Raw genomic sequence first — 17,905 nt, 5'->3', positions numbered from 1 at the left:
GTACAGGGCTGGAACTCAGGGTTTGGGAAAGAAATGAGAGTCGATACTGAAAACTTAGTGGGGCCCAACAGAAAGGCGCCTTGTTTGTCCTGTCAGAAGTTTGGATGTTTATCCTGAAGGCTGCGGGAACCACCAAAGAACAGTGAAATGGAATTCTGGTTTAGAGGCTCACTTGGACCTCCATGTGGATGGCAGTTGATTGGGTGCAGGGTGAATTGTAATCTAAGGGTCCCACTTAAGTTATAAAAGGTGGGACCGGGTTTTGCAGATCTGAGAGAGAATGGGTGAGGCCTGGTGACCAGTTAGAAAAGGGAGGGCAGCAAGCGTGGGTGACAGTTTACAGCTGCATCTTTTTGAGAGATACAGAGCACAGTAGAAAGGGATTGGGGGTGGCGAGAGGATCTTCCTTCATCTTCAGTGCTTTAGAGGGGCCTGGTAGACAGGTCTGGGCCCAAGGTACAGATGTGGGCTTTTGGGAGGACAGGTGTTTGAAGGCATGGTAGAGACTTAGGTTATCCACAAGAATATCCAAAGAATCATAGGTCTGAGAGTTTTTTTAAGTGGGTATATTTGAGGATGTTTATAAGCTGAGAGAAAGTAGCCAGCAGAGGAAGGGTGTAAAGATCTAGGAGAGGAAGTGATTGTTCATTTGTTTTTGAAAAGCTGAACACTTATCGTGTGCCTGGCCCTTTTCTAGGATGTGGGGTTCACACCATCTGTTATCTGTTCTGCAAGGACAGTTCAGTTCATCCCCCGGTGAACAGAAGTCAGATTATTCTTTGCATCCCATTCAGGTGTAAGAACTGTTTTGTACCTCTGAAGGGAAGCAAGCTCTATCCTTTGGTCACCTGCTGATGATAATAGCATTGGCTGAGACCTGACCATTTACAACGAAGGCACTTCTGTAGGTAATAAGTTCCAGGAGGGCCCGAACTGAGTATGTCTGTTTCAGCATTTAGCATGGTTTAGCATCTGAGAGGCTGGTACATTATTGGCATATAGTAGACTTAAAAATGAGTATTTGTGGATTGTCTGAATGAGTGGATGTGTGTGATTCATATCCTATTTGCAGGTCCTATGCCCTGCAATGGATTTTCAGTGTCAGGTTGTGACAGTATTTATGATGGGGATTGGCATTGTTCCCTATCTAATGGATAAAGATTACACATGAAAGGACTTTACAGTGACATCCCAAAAGCCTCATAGGAATTACATAACAAAAAAATAAAATTGGATTCTGTATAATTTCTAATTTGTAAGCTGGCCAGAACACTGGTATTTCAGCCAGTCCTCTGGTAGTTCCGATGACGTCCCCATGATCACCCAGGCATAATCAGAATGGCTTTAGGATTTGGGAGCCAAAATGTTCCTCAGTATTTACTGCTTTGCATAGTCCACTTAAGAAAATGGACTATTGAAAAAATAGCTTCAGACACAATATAGCATTTTATGATTTAGCATGAAATCTGAGAAATATAGAGGTTATCTGAAGCCTGCAATGGTAAAGTTTCCTCTGCTATTGAAGTTATTGTCTTTAAACAAAGGTTCTACATTACTAATGCTATATACATATATTTTATAATATTCAGGTTAATTTCCAATTCTAAGGAAGTAATTGGTTGCTTGGTATGAGAGATGGTGTGGCTTCCAAAGGTGAAAAGTATTATTTTGTTGTAATTTCCAGCTACCTAAGGATGGGAGAGGCCCTGGACACTGCAGTCAGCATGTGGAGCAGGTTATATTGTGGTTTATTTTCTTTTTTGCGGTACGCGGGCCTCTCACTGTTGCGGCCTCTCCCTTTGAGGAGCACAGGCTCCGGACGCACAGGCTCAGCGGCCATGGCTCACGGGCCTAGCCACTCTGCAGCATGTGAGATCTTCCCGGACTGGGGCACAAACCCGTGTCCCCTGCATCGGCAGGCAGACTCTCATCCACTGCGCCACAAGGGAAGCCCACATGTTTATTTTCTATGCAAGTTTGTGTGCTCCTTTTTGAGTTTTGGTAGATAAGTGTTTTGTAACTTTGGAATACTTGGAGTTATATACATACATATATATATATATATGAAACTTATATATATATATATGTATATTTTTTTAATGTAGTAGTTAAAGCCGTGGAGAGTGTACTAGTCTACCTAGGTTCAAATTCTGGCTTTACCCTATGACTTCCCTGTGGCTTCCTCTGCTCACCTATTCAAAAGGAGGATAATAAGACTGCTGTGGTGAGTTGCATACTAAGTGCTATTTAAGCATTTGCTATAATGATTATGTATACTTGAAGGCAAGGAACTTGCCCCTTGATTGTCTCTGTATTCCTAGTGCTTAAGAATTCCTAGTGCTTTCCTAGTGCATTGCCTTAGGACAGAGATAGCTCAGTATAGTTCTTCTCACTATAAAGTACTGTTACGTTGAAAGTCTTTGCTTGTGTACTAATAATCTATGACATATCTGCTGAGGAAAGGAAAGGAATAGTTTTAAAACTGCAATGGATAACAAAAGATTGTATGATGTAATGCCTTTATTATGTAATTATAAAACTAACAAATGATCGTGGTAGAAAATTTGAAAAACTCCTAGACAAAAGAGAGGTCAACAAAATTTGGAGTAACATTCAGAGTGTAGAGTTGTCCATGAATATTAGTGCTTTCATATTTTCCAGGACTTTAAGTAGACTCTGCTTCTTAAGAGTCTATTCATGATATTTTACTTTAATGATGTTTTCATCATGAGGACACACACACACAGAAATCTGTCAAAAAAAAAAGGCATATAAATCACTGATGTTTCAGATAGCCACATGAAATAAAGTGAGAAAGGTCAACAAGCTGAAAGAATGTGGAGTAGCATCTCCTTAATTGCTTACATAACTCTGATAATTACCTCTTTGTGGATAAAGTAATTAATGGGGAATCTAATTCAAGAAAAATGTATGAACTTCAAGCCTTCTCAAAGCCAAGTATTTCTTTCCACAAAAGGTTACTTTCCACGGCCATTCTTCCTTACATGGAAAGAATATTGTATGGCAAAGGATCTTCCTGAAGGAGGGTGCTTCCCACACTGATTGTCATAAATGACTTCGGAATTACTGTTGCTGTATTACCAAAATCTTAAACTAGGATATTTTTGACAAATGCGGTCCTTAGTTAATTTTTAGAGCTACAAACTGTCAGATGGCTCTGAAATAACAATTGTCTGGCTATTCTTCAGGGTGATCACAATATGGTAATGACCTTGAGGTATCACTAAAAAGCAGGAAGGTGTGAGTCTTCCTTTGGTGCCAGAGTGAAATGCGAGTTGGAGTTGGAAAAGAGGCCCACAACCAAGTGTTAGAGAAGGAAATGTGAGGTCATTAGTGAAAAACCAGGTTGAAGTTAAGGTGAAGAGGCATGAGGAAATGGTCAGCTGTTCCAGTATTACAAAGATCATCAAGAAGCATATCCATGAATGTGGTTTGTATTGCAATCTGCTGAAAAAGAGACAAATATCCTGGCCTGGCCTTCATGGAGATTATATTTTATTGATTCTGATAATAGATTATTGTTGATAAGGGCCTCCTATAAATTATAACCATGCAAAGGCAGCAAGATAATTTTTTTTCCTTTATGTATGTGTTTCTCATTCCTACTCACTTCTCTCTTAGGGGAAGAGAAAATCACAAAAAATAAAATTGTCAAGTCTCAACTATTCCTTTTCAAAATAATTTTTTTTGCAAAGTCCAGTGCAGACAATAGGTTAACTGTTAAGATTTGTAAGGCTCAAAAAGCTAGATTTTTACGAAGTGTAGCCAAATTTTATTCCATACATAATAGCTTTGGAAAGAATATGTGATGATGCAAAGTTGGAAAAAGCTGGTTTTTCTTCTGTGAATGGCTTCACTGTGTTGGGAGAACAGGCACAGAAGAAATCAAAGTAATTAAACATGGGGTGAGTTTTCCTGATAGGGGACTCTAGTGCTTTAAAATAGACTAGATAATCCTAGGGATAATCTGAGGGTAGAACAGACCAGTGCCTCATTTCCAATCTGGTACCCTGGAAGAAAACAGTGTATTTCCTTTGAGGTCTTGAGAGGTTTTTCTTCTGCTTTGTTTTGGTTTGGGTTCATTTTGTAATCAACCTTATTAAGGTATCATTTACATACAATAAAATGCAGACATTTTTAGTCAACGGTTCAGTGACTTTTAATTAATGTATACATTTGTTTAACTACCACCCCCATAAAGATAGATAATCCTAAAACCCTAGAAAGTTTCCTCCTAGGCTTTTGCAAAAGTATCCCCATCTCCCGCCCCAAGGCCACCATGGATCTGCTTTTTATCTTTAGAGATGACTTTTGCCCAGTTTACAATTTCATGTAAGTTGAATAATACAGTGGGTGCCCTTCTGATCTGGCTTCACTTGCTCAGCATATGGTTTTTGAGATTCATTCATGTTGGGATGTTTTAAACCAGGACTTTAGCCTGGGTGGCTGATGTTGTCTGAAGGCACCTATAGGTACATCTGAGTCTCTGGCATTGTCACTGTCTGTTCTTGGCTCCGTATTTTCAACTTTACTAAGAAGCACAAGGTTGAAGTAAGGAAGATCATTGTCAGTATAATGGAGGTGAAGTGGGTTCTGTTATATAATATTCTCAGCAAAAATTGACCTGCTTGGAATCACTGTGTTGATAATCGACAAGGATTCTCTTCCTCCAAAAACCTTGATACTATAAACCTTCTAAAGGACGCTGTCTAGGACCCTTCTTTTAGTTTTCATATTTTCTGGAAAATATGAACTGGAAAATTCAACATTTCTGGAAAATTCATTTCTGGGAAAATTCAACTGGAATTGGGAAACATTTCTGGGAAATTCAACTGCTCACAACCTGAAAGAAGCAATTATTCACCTGAAGGCTAACTCTGCTGAAGTTGAGTTGTCCGACCTTTACATGCTGATAGAAGCCAAATAGCCTTGCAAAACAATGCTCTCTTATTGGATATAAGTATATAGATTGTTTAAGGTGGACGTGTGTATGCAGTAAAGTGAAAAAACAGAATCTTTGAGTTTCCCTTGCTGGTTTTTTTTATTTTTTCATTTAAGTTTCTATAGCGTATGCTAATAGCTCAGGGAAACCTCAGGTTAGTTTTAGGTCCACTCTTTACGTAAATGTTGAAGTACTCCATACCCACCTTTTTTCTACCTTCCTTCTTTTCTTCCATCTTTCCTTTCTAACTTCTTATAATCCATTATACTTAATCCTGCATTTGCTGAGGTGGCAATTAGTGTAGGAAAATACTGTGAAATTTTGCTGTTCAGAATGCATGTTGACCAAATTCTATATTGAGAAAAGGTCTGAATTTACCCAGAGTAACCCTTTCTCAGCGTCTTTGAATAAAGGCCATAGAAAGTGGGCTATATATAGTATCCTGTCAGGTATGTAGAATTCATAGCAATTGCCCTCAAAGAGCTTACCTAGCGTAGATGCATATGAATGCATTTAATAATTGCTTTATTGGCAGCAGTGCCAACATACACAGTCTTATTTTGTTTTATATCATTCTCATTACCTGCTGTTTACCACTGTATACATTGCTAATGGCGTGGTTTCTATGGTTTGTGAATTTCACGGCCAAATAATACGTAATTTATTGCACACTTCAGTGTAGAAGATGGAGACTTCATAAATTTTCGTGTGCTCGTTGCCCCTTTGGAATGTATTACACTGAGATCAGGCAAAGTAATAAATTTATTTCAAATGTGCGTGATAGGTAGACATCAATTAGGACTGATGGGCAATATTTCTTCTTCCAGCAACATAACAGTTTTTAAAGACTAAGCCATTGAACGTGGAGTTACTGAACATGGGACTCAGTTCACTGGGATCCTTCTTAGAAAAATAAAGGACAACTTGAATTGGATTTGTGTGGCTTATTCAGGTAGAAACTAATCAGCTACATCTTGGTGAACTTAATTTGTCACAATCGTTTGGTATTTTATTAACTCTCTTCCCCCGACTCTCACGAGAATGGATCATGAGTATCTTAAAACATACTAAGTCGTCTTCCATCCCTGTTAATCTATCTACAAGAGCACACTTTCCTTATCCAATGCAACTTACTGTCTTTTAGAGTGGCTGGGGTTTTAATTCTCTACAAAATTAAAACCAGCAAAGAGAAACATTTTCAAGGAGCCACCACATTGTAGAGCCTTAGAAAGAAGACTTTAGAATTAAGGACAAATATATCATTTTATAGCTAAAGCACCTGAGGCCTAAAGTAGGCAGGTAACCATCGAGGTCAGGGAAAGGGGTTGAAGATCAGGTTTCAAGCTGAGAAAGAGTCTACAGGGACTCAATCTGAGCAGGTCAAAAACTGAAATGAGACCACGAATGTTCTGGGAAGGCTGGCATCTGGCCTCCAGTGTGGGATTCAGATGGGGAGTGGTTCCTGGGGGAACTGAGCTTCTGCAGTAGGCAGAGAAGTCCACCTCATCTCCGGAAAGTGCCACTGACATCAGGGAGTTGAGGGGAAAGAGCAATGAGTTCCAGTCCACCTGAGAAAGCAGGCCAGTCTGATTAACTCTGAATTTAGGCTTATTTCAGATACTTCTTGAGAAAGAACTTGGACAAGAGCAAGTCCCACGCAGCCTCTTTTAAATCCATGCCCAGTATTTTCTGGTGGAGCTGCTTAAACCCTCCAAGTGACTCCAGTATTTTAATTTCACTCTGTATTTAATTCCGACAGTTCTATGACTGATTATTTAATGGGCAAATAAGTAGGGTCACAAAAGAGTGTGAATGTATTTTACAGGATGAGGATGGGCGGAGTGGAGCAGTCTGGAACGGGACACCAATAAAAAGGGATCTTGGTAAAGAAGAACGTCTATTAGAAATGGAGAGGAATTCGCAAGGAAATTAGTGCCTGACACCACGCCCTTCTCTCTGCATGTTTAGAAGCTAGTTTCTAATTTTATTTTCATAGGAGATGTGCCTGTGATGAATTGTCTTTTACCTCCACACTATTTATTACATGGACATATTGTGAAGTTTGTGTGAGAGAAAGCAAGTATTAGAATTTGTCTTGCAAGCAGCTATAAGCACTGCCTGTAACAATCTAGGGTAGAAGGAAAAGGAAAGGAAGGTGGAAACAAAGGAGAAAGACAGCTAATGATGCTGGAGTCTCTCGCTGGGGTTTGTGGTATCTCTTTTTGAAACTAAGTACAGAAATTCAGAACTTGACTGATTGTTTCTTGATCACTGTTTGTTAACATTTTTGCTTTTTTCTTGCTCTCTCATCAGTTCTTCCAGCCAGTGCCATGTCATTTTCAGTTTCAGTAAGCATGCCTGCCTTGTTTCCATTTGCATTATTCATGCAAACCTTGATTGAACTGATGACCCCGAGTTATCACGGAAACATTAGATACACCAGTGGATACATTTCTTAATTTTAGAAAAACATTACCGAGTGAAGGTTAAAATAACTCCTCTTCAATTTGTCATTTAAAAGAACTTCTCCTAACATACAATACCTCATTGCCTAACAATGCCAGATAAATGAAGAATTCTTATGTATTCATGAATGCAGGCTAGTCTGTATATCTTTTGGCAGGTATGACCGTTACCGAGGGTAATTGCCTTGTTTGCTGGCCATGTCCTGTCTCCTAGAAAGTTGTACTTTCTGTTGTCTTTCAGTTGGTCCATTGGATATCAGAGGTGAATTTATAAAACTATACTTCCCTTTACACTTACTTTGTTTTGTTTTGTTTTGTTTTACTTGAAGTGTAGTTGATTGACAATGTTGTGTTTCAGGTGTACAGCCAAGAGATTCAGATATATATATTTCTTTTTCAGATCCGTTTCCTTTATAGGTTATTACAAGGTATTGAATATAGTTGCCTGTGCTATACAGCAGGACCTCGTAGTTTATCTACTTTATACATAGTATACACTTACTTTGTGTGATCCACGCTGGTCAGACCACATAATTATTTTCACATCTGATATAATTTTTTCAGGTCCAACCTCAAATCTTTGATGAGAAGATATTTTAAAATAAGTTTAGCATGTGTGTGCTCTGAATCCAACAGTAGTTATTAGAGATATGATTTTGCACTAGGTATTCCTCTCTTTTTTGTTCTTGGCCAACCCATTGAAAATTAGTTTTTATTTTCTGGTTGGTTTGCTAGATGTTTATGACTATAATAAACGTGTTAAATTTTCTCTCATATCTTAAAGCACAATCTGAATTAGCAATGGATATTGTGCTATACATAGGGGCTGTGATATAAATATAGTTTCTAACTTCAAAAACATATAACCTAGAAGGGAACACAGACACATATGCAGCAATTATGGCAACTGCATTTGTTTACTAAGTGAAATAGTACTGAGATGGATAAAGTGCTAGCAAGCCTTGAACAGGCAAATCAGCTTCAAAAATAGATGCGCAGTTCTTTAAAAATCTTTTTAACATTTTTCCAGGTACATGTAGAATATAACTTAGCATAAAAACGGTATGGGTTTGAGGATATGGGGAGGGGGAAGGTTAAGCTGTGACAAAGTGAGAGAGTGGCATGGACATATATACACTACCAAACATGAAATAGATAGCTAGTGGGAAGCAGCCGCTTAGCACAGGGAGATCAGCTTGGTGCTTTGTGACCACCTGGATGGGTGGGATAGGGAGGGTGGGAGGGAGACAAAAGAGGGAGGGGTTATGGGGATGTATGTATATGTATAGCTGATTCACTTTGTTATATAGCAGAAACTAACACACCATTGTAAAGCAATTATACTCCAATAAGGACGTTAAAAATAAATAAATAAGGAAAAGAAGACTGACTCATCCAATTAAAAAAAAAAAGAAATTCTTTTGTCCTGGATTCAAGAGAAGGGATGAAGTAAAAGGATGAGGAAGAACAAGAAGAGGAAATGTGAGCGTGGAGAGGGTAGGAGGAAGATCAGAAGGCAAATAAGTGTATGTGCTTCCCTTGCCATCCCTGACTTTTTTTTTGTTTTTTTTTGCGCTTCAGGAAAACCCAAAAGCCAGACAAGAGCACGGAGGTGGTCACCACTGCATGTGAACAAAAAGGTGGAGAGAAGAGAATGGTGGTAATCTGCGCAGGCAACTGGAGGATGACCTGAGTGCATCTCGCCAGGGAACAGTCCTTGTTCCATAGAACCCCTGAAGATGCCAGGCTCTTATGTTTAGATGGGGGGCCGAAGGCGTCTGTGGGGTCACCACATACATCACTCCTGGAGGTGTTGTTCACTCTTTGTAAAGAGTTTCCCTGGTGAGGTTCCACATCTCCCTCTGCAGGACCCAGCCTTGCCCTCCCAACCCGCCGAGGTCAGCAGGCAACATCCCCAGTTAATCACCAGGTGTGGTGAGATATCTGGAGTGGCCCTGGTACCCCCCAGTTCAGGCGTCCTGGGGAAAGGGTGAGGAGGACAGAGGCACCGGGGCTTCTTCTCACGCAAGCAGACAGCTCACCTGGCCCAGCGCTGCTGCATCCCTGTGGGCACGCGGTAGCCCTGGCATCCGGTAGGGGACACTGCAGGATCCACACCTGGCTGGGATTTGCCCACCCCCTGGGGACCCCGCAGCCTCTGTGGAGCCCCACTGAAGGGCCTGGGTCACCTCATGGCACCATTTCTCAACCTGAGGTTCTATAGATTTTTCATAGATGTGTAAAAATTGAATACAACACACACACAAAATGAAGGCAATTCAAAGCAATGCTAATTTAGGATGAGTTAAAGGGCCAGGATTCCAAGTTAATTATGACCTTAAAATTAGATAACAAATACATCTGGTTTTATTACCTGCTGAAAAGCAGTGTCTTCTACAAACTTTTCATGTTGGGATACAGCAAAGCTATAGAATTTATGATTCTATGACCACAGCATCAGGGTATTTTTAAATTAAAAAGCACAGGCAAGTTTGGCTGGGGTGTTAAAGAAAGAAAAATGATTATTAGGGGAAAAGGGAACATTGCGGTTCTCTGCCCACTTCCACTGTGCTGGTCTCATGATGGGCCGTGTTGCGTGTGGGCTGGAGGGACAGGGTCACTACTCCCACCTGTGTCATCAGACCTCCCACTCCTCACAGCGCCCAGGTGGGAGGGACCCACACTTTTCACCCTGGAGCCCCAAAGCCTCCCCTTTCCTCTGCATCACTTTCACTGTTCAGGGGACCAATCACTTGAACGCCGCCCGGCCAAATGCCCACGTTAAATCACCCCTGTAGGACAGGTCTCTCTGCTACCAGAACACACTTGGCAAAGAGCAGCAAACAGGCCCCAGTGCCCTGGGGATGTGAGCCCTGGGGGATGTCAGGGCCCAAAGTCACTTGCAGGGTCTGAGTAGCCCCCTGGGTCCCACACACCGACCCCAGGAAGCCCACCTCCCCACTGACTCCAGTCCCTGCCTTTGTGTGGCAGGTTCTGGTCTGACACCTGTGAGGACTGTGACCTGGAGGCCTCAGCCTGAGACTCAGAGGGGATGGAGCCTGTGCAGCGTCTGGCAGCTTAAATGAGACACGAAGCCAAGGAAGGAGGGCCGCCTCTCTGCTCCCCCTCCGCTCCTGAGTCAGCTAGTGAGTGCCGGTTACTTCCTGTCGGAGCTGTACAGATTTAGCATAAATTTTAGATATAGGTCTTACTTTTAACAGTGAAAGGCTGTTACATCAAGCAAAATTGATCTCTTTTTTTTTTAAACATTTCTATGTAAGATAACACACAAGTATAGAAAAGCACCCTCCGCAAAGGGAGGGCTCAGTGAATTACAATGGGCGCTCCACTCTGGGGAGCAGTAGAAGCCCAGATGCTTCTGAGAAGCTCCTCAGCTTCCTTACTGTGGCCCGACCTCCACAGCGGAAATCCCAAAGGGACTGGATTCTCCCAGCCCTCCAGCACCCTCCACTAGTTTCTGATTGTGCTGCCACACTCATTTTGAGTTATTTGTGTGTAAATCACTGCACTTGGAATATACGTGGAGTAACTGATTTCATTCTTATAACTGAATAAGTTAGCACTTATTCTTCTCCCCTTCTACAGGGGGTAGCCAGGGTGCTGGGGACGTCCTGTATATTGAACTGGGTGTTGGTAACAGATGTGTTTATATTTACAAGAAACCATAAAGCTCTACGCTTAAGATCTGTGCCCTGTACAATACACCAAGGAAACTTCAATTAGAAAGAGATGCCAAAAAAATTTCCCCACAAAACAAACTTCAGGGCCCTGTGGCTTCCTCTGATTTCTACCAAACATTTAAGACAGAAACGATGCCCGTCTCCTACACACTCTTCCAGAGAACAGATACAGAGGGAACACACCCACACTGCTTTCATCGGACCAGGAGAATACTGATGTCATACCAGTAGCAGATATTACAGGACAGGAGAAATTACAGGCTAAACACTTCTGAATGTCGATGTCAAAATCCAAAAGCAAATATTAGCAGTCTAAATCTAGAGGTTTTCAGAAAGGAAGGAAACTGGGATTTCATGGCGGTATTTCCAGTGGTTGATGTGGACAGGATCACTGGGTGTTTGGGCGCTGCCTGGGAACGTGCAGAGAAGGGACAATGCCATCGGGTTAGTGGAATGAACATTTGGTGACAGAGATTAGGAGGGCCTGGGTCATCCTCAGAGACAGTCCTGGGATGGGGTCTCTAGGCTGTGGCTATGGAGGGGTCCCTCTAGAAGGGCATGGGCCTCTCTCCTGTGCCACTGCAGGGTCTAGGGATGGATGAGGAGTTTGTAGGGGCTGGTTTTTGATGAGGAAGGATGAGCAGGGAAGGTGCGCCCTCAGAGCCAGTGCAGCCACGGCCCCTCCCCAGCCAGGCCGTAGCCCAGGCTACTCAGACACTTGCTCACATCAATAGGCGACAGTGGGTCACGCCAGCTTCACCCACTAAACCACCAAGCACAGCCCAGCAGGCCACTGTCCTCATTAATCAGCACTACCTGTGCATCCAGGGCTGGTTGTTGAAGACCAAGCTAATTTGTTAGAGACGTGCCATGTGGGCAACAGGCTTGGAGAGACCAGGGCTCTGAGCCACGTGGAGACAAGCCGACCACTGGTCAGACCACCAGGAGGCTCACCCAGTGTGTGAAGACGCTGAGGGAGGAGGGACGTAGATGGGACCCCCTGATCCTTCAAGGGACCTTCTTTCAGGGATATTTAAGAGCTGTGGGGTCAGGGATCAACATGTAAGGGGGGCAGCAGGTCAGGCATGGGCCCTCCTGTTGGCTCAGACCCCTCCTGTCCTTGGAGCAACCATGGGGCAGGCAGGAGGATTGGGGTCATGGAGGGAGGGGAGCCCTGGGCTCAGGGGTCCAGAGCACCATCTAGAGGATTCAGGGGTTGAGGGATTTCTGTCCCAGGGAACCAACTACATTCCTGTCCCACATCCATCTGTCATCAGCTTTGCGACTCCGGGAAAGTCACTTACAATCTCAACATTTTCGTGCCATGTACCATAAAATATGGTTCACAGCACCTGCCATGAGTTCCCCACGGGGCTGATGTGGGGATCACAGGAGATGATGACAGATATTCTTCACAAGCTCTAAAGCATCACATCCATAACCTTCCCCACTCCCCTGCCCTGTGGCATCCAGGTCCCCTCTCTGGAGGCAGCACTACCACATTTCTTGCTTATTCTTCCAGACATTTAATATTTGCACGCTTAGGTAGCACTTATGAAGTAACCATCATTTTTCATCAGGGTCTACCTGATTTGCTGTATTAAGCTTCATCATGTAATACTAATAAGTGGGCCCTCTTAACATTTCCATTATCACAGAACAAGGAACTGAGGACAGAGGGTCTGCATAACTTTCCCAGGTTCATGTGGCTTCTGGTATGATTTGAATCCAGACCATCAGGCACCAGCCCCCACTCTGTCGGTCACTGTGCTGTGCTCCCTTTCTGTATTACCTCACTAAATAAAGTCATGTCTCCGTGCAGTCAGCCTGCTGGCTATTTTAAGTGCACACCACATTGCAACACCCTCTTCTCAGCCCAGCTTCGATTCACTTGACTCCCCTAGACTCCCCTAGGAGGCTGGTGAACAAAGAGAACAGACGTGTGACCTGCGAATGAATTGACACCTCTGCATGGTCTTCTCCCAGCAACATATCAATAGTTCTCTCAGTTTTTGTTGTGTTTTCCTGGATCATGACTCGGGTACCAAGAAGAAAAGGAAGATTATAAAGGAGTCAAACACAGGATGCACAAGAATATCATCTGCGATCAAGATAATCTGCTGGCCATCCGCAGCGGTGGTTCAGGCACATCAGAATCAGCATCTGGCCAAACAACAGGGTAGGGACACAAATAGCACCCCCACTAACCACTCCATTGAAGGTACTGTGGAAATAATACCAGCAAGTAGATTCAGGAGCAATGGCTGTAGTTTGTACAGCAGAGCCTGGATCTGGCTGAGGGAGGATTGGGCAGGGAAGGTGCCCACTCAGAGCCCATGCAGCCACTGCCCGCTCTTAGGCAGGCCTTAGTCCAAGCTGCTCAGATGATTGGTCAGTTTCTAGTCAGTGAGACCCTGGGGGCCTGTACACCTCATCTGTTAAGCCACCAAAACACCAGCCCAGTAGACCCTGTTCCCAGCTAATGAATATTAACTGCTCATCATCCAGGTTTGATCAGTTGAAGATGATGCTAATTCTCTGTGCAACTGTCATGTGGGCAGTTGGTTTGGAATGTCCTGGGTTTTGAGTCAGTTAGGGAGTCAAGTAGACTACTGGTCATTCAGGGTGGTCACCTGACCACCAGGAAGTCTCACTGCAAATCAGCTGCTAGAATCAAGTGCTGAGGGGGAAGGGAGGGGAGATGCACACATATTTGGATACCCCGGTCCATCAGGGGGTCTGCATTTGGGGGAAAGACATTGTATTTGGGGTCAGGGATTGAAACGTAGAGCCAGGAGGTGGGTCCAGATTTGAGCCATTCTCTTGGGCCAGGCACCTCCTCCGAGTACCAGCTGTCTCCCTGCAGCATCCTTGGGGCAGGAGGATGTGGGAAAGGGAGTGAGGAGAGCTCTTGGTTTGTGTATCCAGGGCATGATCTCATGTCCATGTGTTCAGGAATCTCTATCCCTCCCCTGCCTCAGAATCATCACTCATCAGTGTTGTGACTCTGGGCAAGTTACTCAGTCTGTCTAAATTTCAGTGCCCTGAACCATAAAATATGGGTCACAGCCCCTACTCTGCCCACCCCACAGTGCATCACAAGAAATAATATTCTTTCCATGAGCTCTAAAACTTCTTACTCATGTCATCAATGTGAAAAAGTAGGCTCTATCCTCCTGTTTGTAGCCTCCTAGGTGCCCTTTCTGGAGACGACCTACTTATTCTTCCAGGCATTTAATACTTGAACATTTATGTAGGTAGCACTTATGAAGTACCCATCATTTTTCTTCAGGCTTTGTATTTACTAATGTTTAGCCTCAGAACATAATACGAATAAGCAGGTCCTACTAATATTTCCATATCCCTGGCCAGGGAACTGAGAAACAGAAGGGCTAAGTAACTAACCTTCCCAGGTACACACGGCGTTCAAATAGGATTTGATTTCAGGCCATCAGGCACCAGCACCCATACTCTCCCTCATTGTGTTGTGCTGACTTTGTACTTGTCTCATGTAAATAAAGTTATTTTCCCCATGTGATGAGCCTGTTGGGTATTTTAAGTGCACGCTCAAATGCAAGGTCCATCTTCATAAGCCCTACTTTGATCCAGGGGACTCCCCGGGCAGCTAGTAATAAGGAGCTCTGAAGTTTGACCTGTGAATAAGTGATGACTTTTGCCAGGAAGATGTCAACACCTCTCACTATTGTGAATGTATTTCCTAGGAACTTGTTTCAGGAATATGAAGAGAAAAAGACAAGGATTCAAACCAAGGATACATATGGGGATTGATCCTCCGTGAAGAAAATATACTGGCTGGCCCTCACCGTCATTCAACAGCTCAAAATGAACATCTAGTCCCAAAGGGTTGAGCCTCAACTATCATCCCATACAAGCCACTCCATTGAAGTCACTGTGAGAATTCCATCCTGAAACTGATCAAGAGTAATGACTATAAAAATGTTGTCATATTATCCTTTGATTGAGATATAATTCACATTCCATCAATTCACATTTTTTTTTAACTGTGTGATTCAGCTGCTTTTAGTGTACTCAGGTTTTGCAATCAACATCTCTAATTCCAGTACATTTTCATCATCCCCAAGAGAAACCTCATACCTAGTATCAGTCATTCTCATTCTGTCCTCCCCTTTCACCCCAGCCCTGGGTCTTTCTGTCTCTATTGATTTTCCTATGCTGGACCTTTCATATGAATAGAACCACACAATGTGCGGATTTCTGTGTCTGACTTTTGCAGTAAGCAAAATGTATTCAAGGTGCATCCAGGTTGTAGCATGTATCTGTCCTTCACCCTTTTAATGGCTGAATAATATTCATTGTATGGATATAACACATTTTATTTTTCCATTCCTCAGTTGGCGAATAGTTGGGTTGTTTCCACTTTTTGGCTATTATGAATAATGATATGACAGTATAACACTCATGTACAAGTTTTCGTGTGAACATATGTTTTTTATTTCTCCTGGACATATACCTGGGAGTGGAGTTCCTGGGCCATGCTGTATCTGTGTGTTGAACTTTTTGAGGAACGGCCAAACTATTTTCTTTTTCATATTTGCACCAGCGATGCTTGAAAGTGCCAATTTCCCCACATCATTGCCAACCCTTGTTTTTAAAAAAATTATATGGCACAATACTGGGTATGAAGTGGTATCTCACTGTGGTTTCAGTTTGCATGATTTTGGCTAATAATTTTGGACATGTTTTCATGTGCTTATTGGCAATTTGTGTCTTCTTTGGAGCAGTATCTATGCAGATTCTTTTTCTCATTTTTAAAATTTGGTTATTTGACATTTTATTGTTGAGTTGCCAGTGTTCTTTACATATTCTGAATACTAGGCTTTATCAGATATATGACTTGCAAACATTTTCCTTCATTCTGAAGGTTGTATTATGTCTTTCTTGATGGTGTTCTTTGAAACACAAAGGATTTTAATTTTGATAAAGTCCAATTTCTTTTTCCTTTTGTTGCCTGTGCTTTTGCTATCATATTTAAGAGTTCATTGCCAAATCCAAGACTATGAAGATTTATCCCTTTTTTTCTTCAGAAATTTGTATAGTTTAGCTCTTATATTTAACTCTTTGATCCATTTTAAATTCAAAGTCTATTTTGTCTGATATTGGTATAGACACTCCTGCTCTCTTGGTTACTATTTGAGTTTTCTCACTGAGTTTGGAATTCCCTTTTCTATCCTTTAACTTTCAACCTGCTTGATTCTTTTGATCTCAAGTAAGTCTCTTGTAGACAGCATATAGTTGGGTCATATGTTTTTACCTATTCCGCCAATCTCTGTATTTTGATTGGAGAGTTTAATGCATTTACATTTAAAGTAATTGCTGACAAAAAAAAAGACTTATTTCTGCTATTGTGCTGTTTCTTTTCCATCTGCCCAAAGCTTTTTTGCCCCTCATTTCCTGCATTCCTATCTTTCGTTGTGTGTGTTTAGCTGATTTCTTACAATAAAATATTTAAATGACTTTCTCACTTCCTTTTGGGACTATTCTATAGCTATTTTCTTTGTGTTTACCATGGGGATTACCTTTAACATCCTAAAATTAAAACACTCTAATTTGAACTTATACCAGGTTAAACTCAACAACATCCAAGTTCTTGAAGCTAAAAGAGCATCCTACTATCTCAATGCAAAAGACCTTCTCCAAGACACACTGCAGTTTCTGCCTGGCTGGGACATTGCCCCAGAGTGGGGTTAAGTTTAAGGAGTCGAAGGAGGCATACATTTCCATCCTCTGGATCACTGCTCACCAAAAAATACATAATGCCAGGTACATATGTAATTTTGAATTTTCTACTGAACACACCAGGAAAATGAAAATGGTGAAGTCAATGTAAATAATAGATTTTTAATTCAGTATCTGCAAAGTGTTAGAATGTTTACATGTGGCACGAGAAATGTGGTCATATTACGAGGGCTTGAGAGCCGCGTGGGGCAAGGTAGAGGACAAAGAGCATGCACTTGAAACTCTAAGAAGTGAACGCTAACAGGCAGATGGGGCCTGGAAGTCCAAAGTTGAATAACAGCCCATAACAGGGTGATTATGGTGGGGTTTTTTCCTGCCTCTGTCTCCCAGCTTAGGCAAGGCACGCAAAGTCCAGCAACAGCTGAAAGTTAAAACCATGGGATCAACCTTTTATTTCTAGCCAGACAAGTGAGAAAGTGGGGGGCTTGGATGTTGAGGAGTGAGGGGGTCATCCCCATTGGTCTTTTTCTCCCCAGTTACCACATCTCCCCTGCAACCTCAGTGATGGCAGAGGCCTTCACTGAGAAATGGCCTGTGTCTCTGGACAAAGGAACAGGTTAAGAGGCTCCTATTGTCTGAAGAGTGTGGGGGCATGCCCGTTATTTTCCTTTCTTTTCTCTTGCTATTTAAATTGACAAGAACAGATACTACACTTGATCTTAGCCAAAAGGCTGAGATGAAATAGACAAAATAAACTTTAAGCTAAAATTACTGTCAAGTATAAATTTTACTAATCTAGTAATTCCAAAGGACCAAAGAGCAGGGCAGTGGCTTTATTGAGAACCCAGGATTTCCGAGTGTCCACCGTGCTCAGTCACTTTTAAATCATCAGCACAGCCCTATAATTCAGAGATTTAGGTGAAGTGACTTGCCCAGGGTCACACAGCTAAGTGAGAGTCTTCTGGGACCAACAGTAACTTTTGCAAAGGCGTCTCTTGCTATACTTAATCACTGCCACCATCTGACACTCACATTCTTTCTTTTTATACTAGTCTGTT

General features: G+C 42.3%; 1 protein-coding gene and 1 pseudogene across 1 annotated transcript in view; one reads left to right on the top strand and one right to left on the bottom strand.

Annotated features, from left to right (window-relative positions):
* LOC125963851 (UDP-N-acetylglucosamine--peptide N-acetylglucosaminyltransferase 110 kDa subunit-like) overlaps window positions 1–17,905 on the top strand; it is a 275,052-nt gene that overhangs the window by 98,636 nt on the left and 158,511 nt on the right. The window lies entirely within an intron of this gene.
* LOC125964137 (uncharacterized) lies at window positions 17,485–17,590 on the bottom strand (annotated as a pseudogene).

Source organism: Orcinus orca, chromosome 3 (genome assembly GCF_937001465.1).
Source record: "Orcinus orca chromosome 3, mOrcOrc1.1, whole genome shotgun sequence".
Lineage (NCBI taxonomy): Eukaryota > Metazoa > Chordata > Mammalia > Artiodactyla > Delphinidae > Orcinus > Orcinus orca.
The sequence above is the reverse complement of the archived record's forward strand: the minus strand, read 5'-3'. Positions and strand labels throughout refer to the sequence as shown.